Raw genomic sequence first — 10885 nt, forward strand, 5'->3', positions numbered from 1 at the left:
CCGCCTGACTTCTCAATGATGACAAGAATGTTATACTCCCGGTCCCACTGGGCGTGCCAATGTTTTGGCCACGATCCTTAGCAGGGAGCAGAGAGGTAACTATTGCTACCAAAAGTAAACTAGGGTTGCAGGGCGTGCCACCGCTCGGACGCGGGATGTGAACTGTGCGCGTTCTTGACTTCTAACCAAGCGAAAGGGAGCTCCGGTGTCACCTCGCAAACGAGGAATTACGAGCAAAACCTCTTAGTCACCTGTGAATCGATAGTCACTGTTAGAGCGAGCAGAGCAACAATTAGGAAAGAAGGGCGAGTCCGGACGGGCTCTGAGAACTAAGGCGAGGTGCACTTAGAACTTTAAGGTTTCGAGGATGCTAGAGAGTTTGTAAGTAGTTTTTGTATGATTTGATTGTGTGTCGACCAGATCCTCAAACTCCCTTATATAGCGATCTGCAAGCAGTTGGCAGAAACATAATCACAAACCCATTCGGACTCAGTAATTAGAATTCCACAAGGATACAACCAGCTTGCAATCCACGCTATCCATGTGACACGCGTCCAGAACAGACTTCGCCTAGGTTTCTCTCACCGCCCCGCCTCGCCAAGCACTGTAGACTCCTACGCGAACTGAAACTAGGATCTCGCGAAGTAACGAACCCCGCGGACTGTCAGATCTCGCCACCCCACATGGGCTTCATATTTAAAAAAGGGCCACAGGTACTGGCCCAAATGTTATCCAAAACTATATAGCGAGTCTTGGACCAAAATCCCCGCTGGGCTCAAACAATACTAATAATACGCAACACCTTTCTCGATGAGATGATTGTAGGACGTTTCGAGCATTGTAGCCTCAAACAATAGGCAACACCTTTCTAGATAATAATATACATTTTGCTTATTAACATTTATGAAGAAAGTTACATTTACATTTTATTTCCTGGCTGATCTTGTACTGCATCATTTCATATAGACAAAGAGAAAGCTCTCTAAGATGAGGCACTTGCATGTAATGCTACCAATGATGCATAAATGCCATTGCTGATATTGATCAATCTTTCATGCTTTCCTTTCTCTGCAATGACTCCATTTTTCACCACAGCAATTAGATCTGCACCCTTGATTGTGGATAACCGGTGAGCAACCACAATTGTGGTTCTATCCACCATAACTCGATCCAATGCATCTTGAACCACGCGTTCTGATTCAGCATCAAGAGCACTTGTGGCTTCATCTAGCAATAAAATCTTTGGTGCCTTCATAATAGCTCTTGCAATAGCTATTCTTTGCTTCTGTCCACCAGACAGTTGAACCCCTCGCTCCCCCACTATTGTATTATAACCCTGCATTGATTTGCAAACAGAACATGCATTGACATGTAAAATGATAGTTATAGTGATTGTAGCCAAATAGAATTTGCAAAAACTTGTTAACTCAGTACTCACATGTTGTAAACTACTAATAAACTGGTGTGCATTTGCGAGATCTGCAGCAGCTGTAATTTCAGCCTCGGTTGCCTCTCCATCCTTTCCATATGCAATGTTAGCTCGGATAGTCTCATTAAACAGCAGAGGCTCCTGGCTCACTAGCCCCATTTGCTGTCTCAACCACTTCAATTGCAGTTTCTGGATTTCGATTCCATCCAGTGTAATGCGACCTGAATTTGGGTCGTAAAATCTTTGAATCAATGAGATCACTGTTGACTTCCCACTTCCACTTTCACCAACCAGAGCAATTGTCTGAATAATATCACTCAAGTGTAAGTTCTAAAACCTTATGTATTTCTGGAATATACATAAACAATGTTACTGGACACTTGACAGTAAGTTACCTTGCCATGACTAAAAGTCAAGCGAAAATCGTTTAAAATGTGCACATCAAGTCTACTAGGATACTTGAAGCTGACATGATGAAATTCAATTTCTCCCTTCAAGTCTTCTATAATCATACCTGAGTTATCACTAGAGTCTATTTTTGATTTCCTGTCAAGAATTGCAAATATGGAATCAGCAGACACCCTAGCTTTACTTGCATCAGGTGCTAGGGAGGTCGACTGAGCAAGTCCTACAGAAGTCATAGTAAGAGCAAAGAAAACCTGCCAAGAAAAAAATGTTAACAAGGGACTGCTTAAGAGTTTATTTGTCACAACTACCGATCGAGTACTTACTAATTAAGAGCTGTCAATTAAGCAAGTAAATATTTGTAGCACAAGGCGGAACAACTTACCCGGAAAACAGCAGAGAATGTTGTCTTGCCTGCCCCAACAAGTAGACCTCCGATATAAAAGCTCAAGGCAAACACTGAAAACTGTAAAAATAATGATATCCCGAAACCTATCCCAGTAACTAACCCTAGTCTTATCCCAGTCTTAATAGGGCCTTTACATTTTTTCTTGTACAACTCAATCACCTTCTCTTCAGCACAAAAGGAAGCAATTGTCCGAATACTTCCCACAGCATCACTAGCTACTTGGCTTGCATCCTCGTACATTTTCTGTATTCATAATGTCAGTACTTGATACACGTCTGAGTAACTGAGTTTTATATATAGAATATACAAGAACTGAAAAATTCTGCATAATCTATGAGTCTGAGTAGTACACTCTTCCATGTTTCCCAGAACTTATAGTTATCGTATTTTTATTTATTTATTTATTTACTTTCTTTAAGTTTAGATTAGGGAAATACCTTAGCATCTTCACTGAATCCTTTCATGAACTGGACTTGTAAATATACATTTACTCCTAATAAAGGAAACAGAACAAGCATTACAAGAGCCAGTTGCCAATTTGCAACAAAAGCAATGAACACCCCAGCAATTGCAGTTGCCATGTTCTCAACAGCCAAACCTAGAGAATCTCCAACTAGCCCTCTTAAAGATGCTGCATCTGTGGAAAGCCTTGCGCCAATTGCACCACTTGAGTGTTCAGCTTCATCAAACCAACTTACTTCCATGTAAACCACCTTCTCAAAGCACATTTCTCGGATTCGTTTGATTAGTCTACATCCTGCAACAGCAAAAAGATATGCTCTCGATGGACTAGCCAACAGAGATGCCGTTCCAAGGACCAAAAACATTAATGCCCAAAACTTTGAATCTTTACGGAGTTCATGAGGTGGCTCAAAGAATGTCTTGATTACACTCGCCATCAAACTCCCAAAAATAGGGAAGATTACCCCGTTAACTGCTGCAGCAATTGTACCTAGAAATAGAATTGGGAACTCTGGCTTGTTCAGGTAAGCCAGTCGTCGAAGTGAGACTTTTGGTAGTCCTTTTGATAGTGCTGGACCAGGAACATCAGGTTCTACATGTTCTGTTTCAAGCATACTGCTCGGGGTAGGAATACCAAATGAGTTTGAGAATGAGATAGGACTACTATTTCATCTTGGAGATGATCTACTATTTCTTCTTGGAGACGATATACTATTTCTTCTTGGGGATGATTCTAAAGTCATGAATGATAAGAACGAATCACGACCATTTAGACCAGTATGTTCTGACACAGTGCTCGTTTCTTATAAGCTGGCTATATGCTCCATCACAATCCCTAAGTAGCTCCCAATGTGATCCTGCTCAGTTTAGAAGATATCTTAAGTATCTATGAATTATGAATTTTAAGAAACTGATGTTCATCAGATGAAATGTTAAAACATGAAAATGATGAAGAATACACTACCTTTTTCAGCAATCTTTCCATGATGTATTACAGCACTGGTGTCAGCATTCCTCACTGTGCTCAAGCGGTGAGCTACTATGACAGTAGTACGATTAATCATTATTCTGTCCAGTGCCTCCTGCACAACTCTCTCAGATTGTGTGTCAAGAGCACTTGTGGCTTCATCCAAAAGTAGGATTCTTGGGTTCTTCAGAATTGCTCTAGCTATAGCAACTCTTTGCTTTTGTCCCCCAGATAGCTGAGTTCCGTGCACACCAACCATTGTGTTGATTCCCTACATAATCAATTCGCAAAAACCACGAATCAGAACAACTTAATTATGTAATGAAATAATATAAAACTTCATTTAACATTTCATACAAGAATGTGACATGATGGATATTAACATTTAACAGTAATAACACTAGTTCAACATTGCCTTTTTTCCTAAATTAACTCAATGGTCTTGGTAAGCTTCCATCATTGTGATAAATAAGGAGTTCAACAAGACAAGACAAGACAAGAAAAGGTACTCAAAAGAAAGTATAAACTTCTTCACCTGAGGCATTAAATCTATAAATTTTGAGGCATTGGCAAGCTCAGCAGCAGCCTTTATTTCTTCAGTAGTTGCTCCTTCCTTTCCATAGGCAATATTATCTTTGATGCTACCAGTAAATAAAACTGGTTCCTGGCAGACGAGGCCTATTTTTTGTCGGATCCATTTCAGTTGGAACTCTTTCAAATTAACACCATCAATAAGAACTTCACCAGCTTGTGGATCATAGAACCTCTCAATCAAACTGATTATAGTAGATTTACCACTTCCACTCTGTCCAACCAAAGCAGCAGTTGCACCACTAGGTATTGAGAGACAAAATCCATGTAATATTTGCTGATCCGGTCTTGAGGGATAACTAAAATCAACATCTTTCGGTTCTATGTCTCCTCGAATATCATGTAATACCCGCCCCTTGGTGTCATACGCATCTATATCTGGCTTTCTGTTAATGGTCTCAAACATCTTGTAAGCTGCAGCTTGTCCAGGAGCAAATGCTCTAATGCATGGTGATGCTTTCCCAAGAGACCTGCAAATTTAGGAAGAGAGGTTTTCATACTTATTACAATCTATAAACTGTGTCAAGGTGGAGTAGTCTATAAACTTTGAGTACTAATCGCAGAGCAGACACAAATACAAATCTGACAAAGTCTAACTTACACAGAGCCAATTAAGACAGCAACAATTACATTCATGACATCTCCTCCTTTATATCCTTTTTCAAGTATCATTATTCCGCCAAACCATACAGCCAAAGCGTAACTAGAGAATACCATAAGCATAACCGCACCAAAACCCAAACCAGATGTCCAACCCCCTCTTGTACAGCTGACTTGTAAGCTTTAGTTAAGGAGGCATTATAGTTGGATACAGCTTGCTTCTCCCCTGTGAATGATGCAACCTGCATGAAACATAATCCTTGGTTGTAGTTCTTCACAGAGAAAAACAAATAAAAGCAGTAAAAGCAAAAGTAAATAAGGTGTTCATACAGTTCGGATCGAACCAATTGTTTCCTCCACAACAGTTGCCCCTTCTGAATATGCAGCTTGTCCGCGGGATGCCAATTTCACTATGAAATGGTTCAGGACACCAGTAGTAAAGGCAAGAGGGGGAATAGAGGATAGCATAACAAGGGTGAGAAGCCATCCTTTAGTAAATGCTATTACAAAGCCACTGATGAAGGTTGCAACTAACTGAATGAAACTTCCTACCTGCAATCAGGAAGAGGAATGATTTAAGTGGTTATAGGAGAAATGAAACTTGAGGCCTCCTTTAGATATATACCTTCTCGCCCATGGCCTCTTGAATAAGCACGGTATCACCTGACAACCTCCCAACAATTTCGCCAGAGTTGATTTCTTTATCAAAAAAGCCAACATCTTGCCTCAGAATGGTTCTTAAGTATAGACTTCGTATTCGTGCAGCCTGTCTCTCTCCAGTGATCATCCAGCAAGACATCTCTGGCACAAAGCAAATCCTAGAACTTCAGTTTCTAATAAGACAAATCTATTTATATTATTAAGGTACCACAGATAATAACTCAGCAGGGAACGCAATTTACTTACGTAGAAATGATGCAGCAGCAGCCCCGCCAAGTAAAAGAACTTCAAAGCCACCTGACAATATATTGAATTCCCATATTAGCTTTTACTAGAATAGTTAGCAACAGTTACATACAGATAGACAATTCAGAGTTTATTTATGCGGAGAAACAAAAAAAAAAAAGAAATTTTTTTGTTTTGTTGAATTTAAACTTGTGGACACAAATTCTGGTGAAACCAGAGAAATGCAAATATTGTTAACGGAGATGACTGAATATGTTTTAGTCACAGTAGTCGACGTCATCACCTTGGAAACTGCATTAGCCACTTCCTTGTTATTCCTAGTTTCTCCAAAGGAATTAATCATATCTCCCATGACTACAGTCATCAGGGGCGTACAGAGTCCATTTCCAACGGCGCTGATTGTACCAGTGGACATTAACATGTAATCCACAGAGTTAGCAAAGGAGAAGAGCTTGTAATATGGTACTCTCTTTGTTCCTTCCTCCTTGCTCTTATTCTCATCTTGTTCATTTTCTTTGGAAACCTCCTCCACTGCTGAGTGGTTATCCGATGCAATGTCTTGCTCAGTGACTGCATCTCCAGATGAAGGATTCTCCTCAGCCATGTGTTCTAGAGTGCCTCAGAGAAAAGATGATGAGATTGCAGCTGCAACATAAAATAAACAAAACAAAAGATAATCTGGTTTACTAAAAGAGAGTAACTGACATGAAACAAGGATTCAAATGATTAACACAATGAGAACATAACCAAGAGATCTAATTACTTAAGCTATAGAGAAGAACACTAAAGAGAAGACATTTAACATACACCATATATGCAACTTAAAACTGTTTCAGGGAACTTTAAACATCAGTAGAGTAAATTATTGAGGAATCAGGTTTACCACTTCACTGAAAATGGGTTGAAGAACTTGTTGTATTTTCTTGCAAGCATTGCTTTTATAAGCAAGCACTCTACCTACAAGTTACAAATGGAACAGACAAACCTTGTCGGCTCATGATTAGTGAAACATTCAAACTATCCAAAAATAATGACAACAATATTGGTATGGATTCAAATAAAATACCATTCTAGTCTTCTTCTTCTCTCCTTGCTGACTCTCTGATATTGATTAGGTTGAGTTTAATTTGGATAATATCATTTCAGGTCTACTATTCTTCTGCTTAAAGAATTGCAATGTAGATGCCCTCACATCCTGGTATGGGATTATATGGATAGTTCTATATACCAGTTTCATTGTACTGCATCATCATATACATCATATACAGTACCCAAGAAAAGACCATCTTTGCAACATAGTAACACATATGACATACTCTTTTTTCTTTTCTTTTCACTTTTTTTTTATTCAATCGTATGACATGTCCAAAGAGAAAGTGAACCCACATGACATATCATATAGTCCATTATGAAGTATAATACATAATAGTCTCTGATATTAGTCCTTTTGTTCGATCTGAGTATTTTCAATATGAAGTATCTGGAAAAAAACAGTGAGTTTGGAATCATGCCTTGCTCTAAAGAAGGAGACTTTATATTGGTCCACTCAATATACGTATGCACAATGATCACCAGTACTATAACCATAAAAACATAGATATCATACAGCTTGACACACAGAAAGGAGACACCAGAAACTATCCTAATAATAAAACTCACACCTGAGAGCAACACATTGTTACTTTAGTACACAAATATCCAACTAGTGAATCCATACAAAACTTACTTCCAAGCCCGTTTGTTTCTTCTTGTTGTTGTTTTGATTATGATACTTGTAGAACACCCAGACCAAAAGCAACTTTCATACCAGTCTGTTGGTATAAGGATTGTTGGCTATCCCTTTTATGATCAAAACACAAGACAAACTATTTTATATATCCTGATGGTAAGGATATCACAAGTGAAGAATGAAGACCTGACAAGATCACATGTGTCCTAGGTAACTAGTGCATATGCATCTAATGTTTTTCACTGAGAATTCTACATATCGTGATGGTAAGGATATCACAAGTGAAGAATGAAGACCTGCCAAGATCTCATGTGCATCAGGTAGTTCATGCATATACATCTCATGTTTTTCACTGAGAATGGCAACTTTGCTTGTCATCCTAGATCGGATGATACCTCCTGGTGTATCTGTTCTAATCTATTGGGTCTATATGTATGCATGTCTAAATGCTTTTGCTATTTGTGTATCATTAGTTTGAATTCCCCTGTTTGAATTCAAATCCCCTTTAACAAAACATTTGTCGTTGCCTTGGTGCTTCAAGTCAGTCTAGGGTTGTGTAGTGTTTCCAACCCGTGACCACATGACTAGAGCTTAGAGGCTCCAGCTAGGTTTGTGATACACAAACTAATATATTAGCTGGCTCTTTGTTTTTATCTCATGTATATCAGATAGTTCATGCATGTGCATCACATTCATTCAGGATGGTAGCTCTGCTTGCCATCCAGATTTGGTGGATGCCCCTGTTGTATCTATCCTAATCTCTGAGTCTAATTTTGTGCAGATTTAAATGGTTTTGCTTCAGCTTTTCAAGTATTTGAATTTCAAATCTCTTTTAGCAAAACATTTTTCATCGTGCTTGAGCTCCAAGTTAGTCTAGGGTTGTGTTGTTCTTCCAACCCATGAGCACATGACTAAAGCACTTTTAGGTCAGCTCCTTTTTTAGTCCAGCTGGGTTTTGTGATACACAACCCAAGTCAGCTGCTGAGCCATGTGATGCACCGCCCAAGCTATCAGCTGGCCTATGTGTCCTCATATAGGAATAGGTTTTGTTGTGTCTCCTTCATTCACAAAACCTTTTGTTTCTTCCTTATTGGACCATTATCATATAAGAGAGTTGTGTTTGTCTTTGCTCTCTTGGAGCTTGATAGGCGCAAAAGCACCTACAAAGATACCCTATTATCAATTCAATTATATCAATGTAGTAAACGGCAAATAGGGGTCATTACCCGCAGAGGATTGGTGATACTAAGACTTAAACACACAAGAAACACAAACAGACGCGTAAACCAGAAATCTGGCAGACTCGACCTAGGAGCAGAAACCTAATTAATTAGCTAATCTAGACTCAACCAAAAATTATGAAATTAAATACACAGTAACTAGACACAGTGACGGACTACCACACAAATTTTTAGGGTATTCGGAGTTGGTTTGATTGGTGAACAAAAATAGATAAAACAGAAGTACTGCTGAAAACAGAATATTAAAAAGTGAATATGGATGTAAATATGAGAGAAACAATAGCTAGGAACTTCTCTCCACCACTAGATACGCTTCAATCACCTCAAAACAATGTCAATGACTAAAGATGAATGCACTCACAGTTAAGCCAATGTCGTTAGGTCATTAACCGTATTACGTTCTCTTACTTGCCATGTTAAGTGAAATGTCGGTATCGACTTAACTATATTCCCAATTAATTGATCTATGAAATGTCGGTATCTAGACCAAAATAACTGAAATCATAAAGATCTAAGAACGTTTGAGTAGCAACAAAGAATCTAAGGTCAATGTCGGTAGCCTTAGATTACCAAGAAATCAGTTCACACAAGTACCTGGAAAGAACTTGTTATCTCTCATAGAATATGCAACGATATGTCAGTCATAAACACATTCAAAATAATAAACCCTAAAACATGCATCAAAGTGTCGACTCAATGAAACATGTAATAGAATTATCAATGAACAATCAGTGAAGAAATTCTCATCTAAAATTATATAAATCAATTGGGGTTCGAAATCAAAGACATATCTAGGGCTTTGATCAGCCCCTAACTATTAAGGAGTCTAGTTACACATAATCTTGATTAAAAACATCAGAGAATACATGGAAGATGAACTAAAGGTGGAGAAGAAGAAAACTTGATTTGAAGAAGATCTTTGCCGATCGAATTCTTTTTCCTCCCTTTCTTCTCTTTCTCTTTTTTTCTTCTTCTCTTTCTCTCTTTTTTTTCTTCTTTCTGGTTCGGCTCCCCCTCCCCGTAGATATAGGTTAGTTAACCTAGCTATATGTCTCACGTCCATCACCAACCCAACTAGGATTAGAGATCCTAATTAAGCCCAATTATCTCCTTTTCTTTGTTTGACTTCAAAACACCTAAAAACAAATAAAGTTAATTAAAAATAGGAAAACATCACAAAATAACTAAGTAATAAGAATAATTAGCATGATAAAAGTTGCACAAATATGCGACTATCAGAGCCTTTTGTTTGTCCCTTGGTCCTCTCACTTTATGAGTTTGGACAAGGACTAAAGTCCAAAAGTTGCCTCCCATTTTGGTAAACGGGCATGCTCTCCTTTAGCTTGCACTTTGCCTATATATATGGAGCAAGTCTCTTCTTGCTCTTTGGTTGTTCAAAATGTAGTTTTCTACATTGTTTTAGCTGGGTCTAGGTTTTACCTTGCATTGCTCATTTGCCTCTAAGTCTTCCCTTGGTGATTGTAAATCTTAGAGCAAGAGCAGCAAAAACTCTTTCCATAAACCCATTAGCATTATGCATATCATGAGTGTTGGTAGTGCAGCAACCCCAGAAGTATTCAAGAAAGATCAGTTGATCGAGGAGAGCTGAGTTTTAGAGAGTCAGTTAAAGGCGTTAGCTGAGGTCTGAAGAATCCCTCTCATTAGGATAGCTGAGTTCTGAGTTGAGTATTCTGAGAAGTGTTCAAGAAGAATCAGTTAAAGGCGTTAGCTGAGTCCTGAGTTGAAACTTCTTATTATACCTTCATATGTAAACACTTGAGAGACAAGAGAGGTAGGTCTAGACTAGTAGGTAGACTAGGTAGGATAGCAAGTCGTTGTTGTATCCCTAGAACTATAATCTTGTGAGGAGTGAGGTGAGTCACTCAGAGACGGGAGAGATAGATCTAAACTAGTGGGTAGACTAGGTAGGATTGCAAATCGTCGTTGTATCCCTAGACTATAATCTTGTAAGACACTACGCCAATAAGTGCAACAAACGACACTTTTCACACAACGGTACACAATAGCAGAGTTGTACAAATTTCAAAAATGTTTCATACAACGTTCAGAAACATTCATCCGTTGTGTGCATAGTTTGAGATCATTCCAGTTTTTTTTTCCTTAAACTAGTACAACACTTTAGACA

At 38.6% G+C, this 10885-nt stretch overlaps 1 pseudogene across 1 annotated transcript; it reads right to left on the reverse strand.

Moving 5' to 3' along the window:
* Window positions 1-982: 982 nt before the first annotated feature.
* LOC101307196 lies at window positions 983-6373 on the reverse strand (annotated as a pseudogene). Its single transcript, XR_184507.1, has 12 exons — window positions 6053-6373; window positions 5770-5820; window positions 5489-5664; window positions 5194-5415; window positions 4865-5105; window positions 4208-4733; window positions 3670-3943; window positions 2681-3562; window positions 2220-2486; window positions 1825-2088; window positions 1439-1732; window positions 983-1336 (listed from the first exon to the last, which is right to left on the reverse strand). The product of XR_184507.1 is annotated as an ABC transporter B family member 11-like (transcript).
* Window positions 6374-10885: the final 4512 nt, after the last annotated feature.

The sequence above is a fragment of the Fragaria vesca genome, linkage group LG4, assembly GCF_000184155.1.
Source record: "Fragaria vesca subsp. vesca linkage group LG4, FraVesHawaii_1.0, whole genome shotgun sequence".
NCBI lineage: Eukaryota > Viridiplantae > Streptophyta > Magnoliopsida > Rosales > Rosaceae > Fragaria > Fragaria vesca.